General features: G+C 35.9%; 2 long non-coding RNA genes across 2 annotated transcripts; both read left to right on the forward strand.

Annotated features, from left to right (window-relative positions):
• The first annotated feature begins 4,857 nt into the window (after positions 1–4,857).
• Positions 4,858–6,245, forward strand: LOC311081584. The gene is made up of 3 exons (XR_014605935.1): positions 4,858–5,083; positions 5,899–6,006; positions 6,184–6,245. It is a non-coding gene; the product is annotated as an uncharacterized lncRNA (long non-coding RNA).
• Positions 6,246–8,258: 2,013 nt separating this feature from the next.
• Positions 8,259–9,775, forward strand: LOC311081571. The gene is made up of 4 exons (XR_014605919.1): positions 8,259–8,295; positions 8,378–8,556; positions 9,229–9,359; positions 9,594–9,775. It is a non-coding gene; the product is annotated as an uncharacterized lncRNA (long non-coding RNA).

Raw genomic sequence — 9,775 nt, forward strand, 5'->3', positions numbered from 1 at the left:
GAAGGCCCTGGCCTTCTCTATCGAACGAACGCATGTTCGAGTCATAGATTTCCCTCTTAGAAGCCAAGATTTCCGGCCTCTCCCATCCCGGGAGACGAACTTTCTCGGTAACGTTACATTTCAGTGAGCCTTTTTAAACTTCCGCGGCACTGGAAGACGCAGCGGAAAACAGGACACCACCCTCGCTTCCTGCCTCAGCCTCAAACGAACAGAGAACGAACGTGCAAGTAACTTTAAAACCCTCTCTGAAAGCTGCTTTCCAGGAGTCTCGTGAACTTAGGTTTCTGTATGTAATAATTACTAGCTTTTCCCTTCTCTCTATTTCTTTCTTTCTTTCTTTCTTTCATTTCATTTTATTCTGATCACGTGTTTTCTTGTTTGGTTAAATGTGTGTTTGTTTTATTGTTTGTATTTTTACGTACGTTTGTATTTGTAGCTCATATAATCTCTAGTTTTACATTTATTAAAATCCATATATCCTTTTAACTGTCTCTGTATTTGAAAGCCCACTTTTATAAAGTCAATGAAACAAAAGATCTAGCTACAAGCTCGATATATATATATATATATAGACTACAGTGAGTAGTTTTAATTAATAAACTCAGAAAGTTTGATGTTCGTGGCCAGAAGATAAAACTTTCTTGGAGTTTGTAAAGGGATACCCCTTCTTAACTGTGATAATCTCACATTTATTCGCGGGACGAATAACGATCAGACCAGTTACAGAACAAGGTAATCTCTATAATTGATAAAATAAATGTACATGCGACTTATGAATTATGACCATGAGTCATAATTATTAATATTTCCAAAATTCCCTATATTCTTGAGCTAATTCAAATTAACCCAAAGTCGTATTCGTTACAGTAAACAGTCAAATAAAAGATCACAAATTGAAAAAAAAACATACCTTAAATAGAGTAGTGAGGCACAATTAGGGACATACCTGGGGCCTGTTTCAGAAAGGAGGTTAAGTGAAAACTCTGAGTATGTTAACCCTGAAATGAGGGAAACTCTTGAGTTTTCTGTTTCAGAATGGGAGGTATGTTAAACCTGAGAAAGCAGAGTAAGTCAAGCCCATTTCTGAAAGAGAGGTAACTTATACTCAGAGTCAGTTACCATGGTAACTTACTCTGTGAACCTAACCTGGTCGGGAGCAGGTTTTCTTCGGTAAACCCAGAGTTTCTATCGGCCTTCTCCCCTTTTTTAAAGAGGAAGTGGTGTTTAAACACCTCATTCATTCTTTCAGTACATTTTTATTAATAAAATTAATCTTTTATTAATAAATAAAATATTGCTATTTTTACTGCAGTTTTTTCTATTTTGTTTTAATAAGATGAAGTCTATAAAACTCCTTAACTGGCAACTGAAAATACAGTAGTAGATTAGAGTTACATAATTTAGTTCTAAACAAATAAGAATACCTGTTTATACTTAGATTTAAACTTTGATTCTATCAGCTACTCCACATAAAAATGTGAAATAATCAGAATGTGTAGATTGTTTGATGTGTAGACACATAATATTAACCTAACCTCTGTAGGCCTCTAAAATAGCCTATAGAAAAAAATAACACATATGTAAACCTCTACATTTTATGAGGCCCTTGGATCTTCGGGAGTGACTGGCTCTGAAGTCCCTCCAGGAATTCCCTCAGCTGTAAATGCTGCTGCACTGCTAGAAACTGGATGCTTTAGTTATTTAATATGTCAAATGTTTGTAAAGTCAGGTAGCCTACACTCAATATGCTCAAGCCTTACCTGATTGAATTATGTTTTTATATTTAATTTTCAGCTGCTGCCATGTTCTTTTAATGCCTGAAGGATTGCCCCTACATGAATAGGTTGAATAACATACTGTTCTTCCAGTTTCCCCACTGATATTCTAACAGTTGGGTAAGTTAATTGTATTACTAACTACAAATGACATCTTCAACAGTGTAATTAGATTAATGTAATAATGACTATCTTTAGAAAGCATTGGTCTACTTATTACTAAATCCCATGTCAACCTCAACCACTTGAACAACACAAGGAGAGACAAGAAACTGTACGTTTAATGCTTTCAAATAAACAATATACAATTGCATGAACTATTCTTGAATTGACCAAAGTGTGTAGAGGGAGAAGGTTACATTACAAATATACCTTTTAAAAATGTGTTAAATATACAGAATTGTTCTATAGTCTAATGCAATTACATCAGATTTGACTTTAAATTACAGAATAATTAAGAGTAATTCCTTTAATTAAATTACAGTATTAATGTTCTAATACTGTAAAATTACAGTAATAATGTTCGTACTGGTGAGAAATATGAAGACCTCTTTTTGTCTGGCGCTGTTGCCATGGTGACTCATAATATCTGCGCTCCATTGATGATGGCTTTTTATAGTTGTGGTGCACGCGCTTAAAGGTGAACTAAGTAACTTTTTTACCTTAACTGAACAGCTTCGGAGTCATTGGTATGGTTATATTACTTATTTCAGGGTTGAATGGTGGTCGTTTCGCACCCCCCTGGTGCCCGTGAGCGGAAAATCCGCACTTGCAACTTTGAGCCGGCGGGCCGGCGGCCGCCGCGTCAGGAAGTATCGCGTGATATCAGGTCTCGCGATGTAAACAATTGCTTTACGGCAAAAGAAATCTGCTCAAATACTGTGATTATTGCGCTCCCTCACGCTGTTCGAACACGAATGAAGAAGACGTTTTAAAGAATGTCCCATCTGCTTTGATGTCGTTGATCTACTAGCCATCATGTCTGAGAATCGCCAACGAGTTTTTACAACAGTGTTGTCAAATATCTATTCCGAAGCTGTGGGGGGAGCTCTAGAGAGAAACCTGCGAGCAAAAAGCGAGAATACAGCGAAGAAATCCCAAAGCTACTGAGTGCTGCTTTAACTCAGAGTAGGTCAACTCAGAGTTGATTGAACTAACTCAATTCAGCTGTTCTGAAACCGAAAACTCAGAGTTTCCCATCTCAGGGTAAGTCAACTCAGAGTTCAAGTTTTAACTCAGAGTTGGTTGAACCTCCTTTCTGAAACAGGCCCCAGAAGGCCTACTCTCTCGTTCCTGCATTGAAAGACGCAGGTGCAAACGAGGCTCTAACTTTAACACGGTTAAAAGAGCAACTTACAAAGAAAATAATCGAATCACACTGATACACATTATGATATAACCTCTTAACAGTGTTTTGACATCATAAATAAAGTGATTTCATTACAGAAAATCAGTTAATACAAGACAAATAGGAGAGAGAAAAACTACCTCCGCTTCCCCGTCTGCATACACCATGCGTCTGAGCGCGAACGCTTAAAGGAGAAGCGATATAGTTTCCTTTGGAGTCCCACTAATTAATGCCCCACATACAACAATTGATAGGAACTCTTGATCGGAACCATTGAAAATAGTAGGCCTACATTGAAAACAAGTTTTGCTGAAGTTAACAGTTTATACTACATTTCTTATTACACACAAAAAATGAATAAAAATAAAACTCAAATGCCTAAATTGACCAGCTACATAAGCTCGCAACTATTAAAAAAATTACACCTTTGTTATGAGTCAGCAGTGAGCGGCCGCTTAGGGTAGAATAGTTGCACTGCACCCTCTGGCTATTTCAGGACTGGCTGGATCGTGATCGTGAGCACACATTCACGACGTGACGTTTCAAAGTGACACCGGGTCCTTAATGAACAAATATTTGAAATTATGAGATGCTCAGAATAATCAAAGATCTAAATTAATTCATAATTTATATTATGACTATTTTCTAATAAGAAACAATATCTAAATTTGATTATCATTTGAAATTGGAGTCAGATTAAGCGCAGAGCTAAAGTAATATTGAAACTAAATTCTAATAAATTAAGTGAACTTCACTGGAGCGCTGAAAAGACATGCACGTATTAGGCTATCCCTTCGCTAGGGTTGCCAACCGTTCCGTATAATACGGAATCGTTCCGTATTTGACACATAAAAGTCTTGTTCCGTATTGAACTGATACGGAACGCACTTTGTTCCGTATTTTTGAGAATCAATTCAGTGCAAATCCATGACAGACACATATAGCTTCTAATATATGTCAGACTATGAACGAAGACATTTGTAGGCTATGATAAGAAAAAAAAAACCCGACGGTGCGGTAGATACTAATTTCTCCCCCTGTTTGTCTATGCCCTTACAAAAAATAACTGCAGTACAATGAAGTACAACTGCAGTAAAACTGCAGTTCAAAGCAGTATAATTGCAGTACAATGAAGTACACCTGTAGATTTGCAGTATAACGAAGTATAGATACAATATAACTGCAGTACATTGAAGTTCAACAGCAGTAAAACTGCAGTACAAAAAGTACAACTTCATTATAGTGAAGTATAACTGCAGTACAACTGTAGATCTGCAGTATAATGAAGTATTGAAACCAGATTTTAACAATAACACTGATGCACTGATATGCATGTGAAGACTTTAAATGCAAAAATGAGCTTTTTTTTAATCAGGCTCCTATGTTTAGGTTTAGTAATTTCACTTTGATGGCAATGAGGTCATTTTAGTTGAAAGTGAAATTATTGAACCTAAATAAAGGAGCTTTATAAAAAAAAGAAGAAAAAAAAAGAAGCTTATTTAAATAAATAAAAAACCTTCAGATGGACTTTTTGGTTTTTGCATCTGAAGTCTTCATAGGTCTACCGTTTGTATCTGTACTGCAGTTATGCTGTATTGTGTGACGAACTTTTTCACCCGCATAAATTGCCCGCACGTGACCAGATCTTCTTCCTTCGCGCGAACGCGCAGCGGTCGTTGTCCTGACAACGAGTCTCGAGATCAGCTGATGCTCGTTAGGGGTACGGGTCAGTCAGCGTATTTTCCCGTAGTGTCTGCTCCATAAAATACGGTTTGGTTGATTATTCACTGACGACATCATTCATATACGTTCATAATTGTGAACTCTCACAATTAAAACACAAAGACATGACAGAAATACAACCCGTGGTCATTCACAAGTGGGACGGAAGAGAAGCGTTTTCTGGAAGAAAAGAAGTTAAATAAGCGAGGTTGGCCTTGTCAAGTCATTCAGTTTAGCGGTGAGTAAAACGTATAATGCCCTCAAATCTGTTTATTTTAATTTTAGAGATATGTAAAAAGACTTTAAGTAACGTTATATGTTATTCAAACCGGTGTGAGCAAGAGGAAACGCGCTTACTGTAGTTTTACACTGTTTACTTTTTAGAGTTGCGTCACAAAAGATGGTGCTGTTTGCAGCATTATTTTAATTTTTTTTTTCACTGTACACAAAATTCAGTTTATTAATGATAATGATAATTGTACTTATATTTGTTTTATGTTAAATTGGTAACACTTTACAATAAGAACTAACCATGAGTAATACATTTGTTACTGTATTTGTAAATCTTTGTCAAGGTTAATAAAAATACAGCTGTTCATTGTTAGTTCATGTTAGTTCACAGTGCATTAACTAATGTTTACAAGGTTTTAATAAAACATTAGTAAATGTTGAAATTAACATTAACAAAGATTAATAAATGCTGTATACGTGCAGTTCATTATTAGTTCATGTTAACTAATGTAGTTAACTAACGAACCTTATTGTAAAGTGTTACCGTTAAATTTCTTTGGAATATCGGACACTACTTGATATACATAAAAAATACAAGCAATTATGTTCAATAGTTAATTGACATTAATGTGCAGAAAAGGATTTTTTTTTTTTTTTTTTAGAAATACTTTTTATTGTGTGATTGCTATTTTCAGGAAAATGCTCTGGTAACAACTAAAAACAGAAGACCAAAAATGTAATCCAACAGAAGATAATGGCTGGGGTGAAACAGATGCACTCACAGTATTTAAAAAATGATTGCGTTTTTCTGCTTTTCTTCAGAAATGCATGTTATTGTGCAAGTTGTGTAGACTGTCAATGGAGTGATAGAAAGATCTCAGATTTCATCAAAAAGATTGAACGGACGTCTTGGATTGGAACGACATGAGGGTGAGTAATTAATGACATAATTATCGTTTTTGGATGAACTAACTACTTTAACTACTTTTACTTGGAGTGTTCAAAGCCATTATTAATGCTGACCAATTATGTTAAATAGTTTGACATTAATGTGCAGAAAAGGATTTTTTTTAGAAATACTTTTTATTGTGTGATTGCTGTTTTCAGGAAAATGCTCTGGTAACAACTAAAAACAGAAGACCAAAAATGTAATCCAACAGAAAATAATGTGTAACGACAATGAGAAGAAACCAACCACAGACTAATTTTCTTCCAGAAAATTAATTCAAACTCTCTACTTCCTGCCGAACAAAACAGAAGATTTGTTCAGAACGTCAAATGATCCTCATCCATCTTGTCACAGGATCCAGGCGCCGACCAGGCTGACTAATTACAGCCCCAGCACTAACACATAACTGGTCAATGGCTAGCTTTGTGGCCAACTACGGACTGGTTAAGATAAAGACAGTGTCCTCACAGTCCAGAGCCATAAGTCACCCATCCTGGCGCCACAGAGTCTGCAAAAGACCCTTCTAATGACCAAACCAACGAAAACCCCCAACTAAGAACTTTTATGAGCCCAGCTAAAGGAAGAACTTGTCAATATGAGGGGTTTTTTTAAAAGACAAATTGGTTCAGAAATGACACCACAGCATTCCTGACCCCTCCTCCTTAAGACCTCTGAACAAAACAAACAGAGTTCTGTCTCTTCTAAACCAGAAAACTGAGATTCTTCCTATAGTATACGTAAAACTCATTCAAGAACAATTTTCAATGGACTCTTTACATCATACATCAAAGCATCATACATCATTCTATGTGTTTCTACGATATATGTGTCCATTTAATATGCTTTAATCCCATATAATTCATGTAATTGTTATAATTATTAGGTGTGTGAATGACAGTGTGTACTGTTTCATATCAATGCTATCTTACGAACACAACTAGCAAGATGGCTTGAATGATATCGGTGTAATATGTTTTGATCTTCTTTTAATTAGAAATCATGTCTAACCTGTGGCCTCTGTCCTCTCTGCTTAAGAGCTAGAGAACACACCAACACCCCAGATAATGCATAATTTACGATGAGACAAACAAAAGCCAGTGCCTAATTGGTCCGATCTCTTCAGGAGGGGGGACAAACTTTTAGTTAAAACCTTAGACCCAAAAACTAAGCTCTCTCTCGCTGCTCTCGAAGCTCTCTCTGTGCTCTCGTTCTCTGGGTTCACCCTCAAGAAACGCTCTGCTATCACTCTCAAGAGAGATGGGCAGAAAAAGATGAAGATCTGAACCAGAGCAACCATGTAACTGAGGAGCAGACCAACCCAAATTAAGATCAGATGGGTTAGATTTATTCAAGCCATCTTACTACTCTCGTCTAAATTTTCTTTTCTTTACTGAGTTATCATTTCCTTTATTTTCCGTTGTTAGTCTCGGTTCTAAGTTAAGTTTTGCGACAAGACTTCGAGCCATGTTTCTTCTGCAAAGCCAGCTTCAGACAAAGACTTTCAATTCATCCGCCAGCACAACACGTGACTGGAACGCCGCAGACCCAGGCACAAGGAGACCACAGCCGACGAACGAACCCGGGGGAACCCTCTGTTACGCAACGAAGGGAATTCCCAAAAAGGAACGAGAAGACAAGCAAGTAACCTCCAGACTGAAAGCTAAACTGGTGTATTTATATAACTTTAATAACCTGCCTAAAACGATAGAAGGGTTAATTTAATGTTTGATGGTTCGTTCAGGTCATGTCTAAGTGCTTATGGAATCGTGAGATTTCATCCTTTCACTCTTAAACCCACTCTTTCCTCACTCTCTTCCTTTCTGCAACTCGTATGAATGTGTGTGTGTGTATGCGTGCGTGTGTGTTTGTGTTAGACATTAGCTGTACGTGTTAGTATATAATCAATAAAGTATTGTTTGTATTTGAAAAGAGATTGCTTGTGTATGTGCTTATCAAATTTTATTGTCTTGAACTTCGATCAAAAGTTACCTATGCTTTTACCCTATTTCTTAATTTACTGTTAGGGGGTTATTCTTTCGTGGCCAGGAAGATATTATATTTCCTAGAGTTAATAATTGTTTATGCTTTCTGTTCATTGGATGAACTGATAAATGATCATATTATTGATTCTGTTACAGTAAATAATTGAAAATAATTAAATTATTAATTATTGATCATAATTCGTTATGAATAATAATTAATAATATTTATACGTGGGCGTATAAACGCTACAAATGGCTGCGGTTAAACAAAGATGCACTCAAATAACGGTAAGCTACATTCTTTATTATACCTTTTATAAACTATTATCTTTATAGTTTAGAATGCATAATGACTGATATTGTACTTCAGGAACCAAGGGAATGCTGGAGGAATCAAGTGTACGAAGTCCTCCGTTTCCTCAGCCATTAAAGAATTCAGACGTGAAGAGATTGAGGATTTAAAAAATGAAATCAAAGAGCTAAAAGAAGATTTACAATATTAGCGCAGATTCAGGATAAAAACCAAGAGAGAGCTGAAGGAGTGGAAATGTAATGAAATCTAGTTCTACCACAGCAATTATTCTCAGTACTAAACATCATTTCTCAACAGTTTGCTCGTGGACTCTCTTCTTTTGTATTATAGCATAGTCTGTTTAAATACTCGATTCTGATTGACTGGAAGGTGTGCATTCAAATAATGAATGCACAGATAGTTACAATCAGATTAATAATCATTCTGAATTAATGTGCTGCTTTACTCTAACACACACACATACAGTCCCTCTCACACAGAAACATATTTCTAAGCAACAAGGTCTTAACGTTGCTGTTTTTGGAGTAATTAAACTGACAGCTTCACTAGAGTGATGCTGCACAGACACAGGTAATTCACATATGCACAATCTTTCTCTCTCTCCCTCGTTCATTCATTCAAATAAATGTAGTTGAGCTCTGCAGTGATCTACTGATGATTTTTAACCTTTAAAACAGCATTTTCCACAAGATGGGCAAAAATCTTACACTAAACCATGAATGAAAGTTAGAAGTGTGGGTCTTTTATAAAGTGAATTTTACATGAACTGTTTTTGTATAAAAAAATATTTATTCACAATAAAAAAAAAAAAAAAAGATGCACTGGTAACATGTAAAAACAGAAGGCTGGGGTGAAACAGATGCACTCCCAGCATTTAAAAATGATTGTGTCTTTCTGCTTTTTTCCAGAAATGCATGTTATTGGGCAAATTGTGTAGACTGTGAATGGAGTGACAGAAAGATCTCAGATTTCATCAAAAAGGTCTTCAATTGTGTTCTGAAGATGAACGAAAGTCTTACGGGGTTGGAACGACACGAGGGTGAGTAATTTAACTTCTTTTACCTGGAGTGTTCAAACTTCAAAGCTATTATTAATGCTGAACAGTAAACCATAAAAAAACAACTAATTAATATGAATACTTTCCACAAACACTTGCTGACACCAAGTTAAATTTAAGAGATTATCTTGCAGATTCATTTTAGGCATAATATATCCCTGAGGTGAAGAGTGTAACTGAAAGAGTTTCTCTGATTCTTTTTGTTTGTTTTTCCAGACTACATCCAGAATATTGTTTCCACATCTGAGATGAAGGCAGTTAAAAGAACCAAGTGGAATAATGAGGATAAACTCTTCAAAAAAACGCAACCTCTCTGAATAATGTGGGGGAAGATATATGCATGATTTATAAATAAACACTTTAAATACATTGTCTAACTCCCAGCCTGTTATTTGAAG

This window comes from Abramis brama (assembly GCF_963993115.1).
Source record: "Abramis brama genome assembly, chromosome: 4".
In the NCBI taxonomy this organism is placed as follows: Eukaryota; Metazoa; Chordata; class Actinopteri; order Cypriniformes; family Leuciscidae; genus Abramis; species Abramis brama.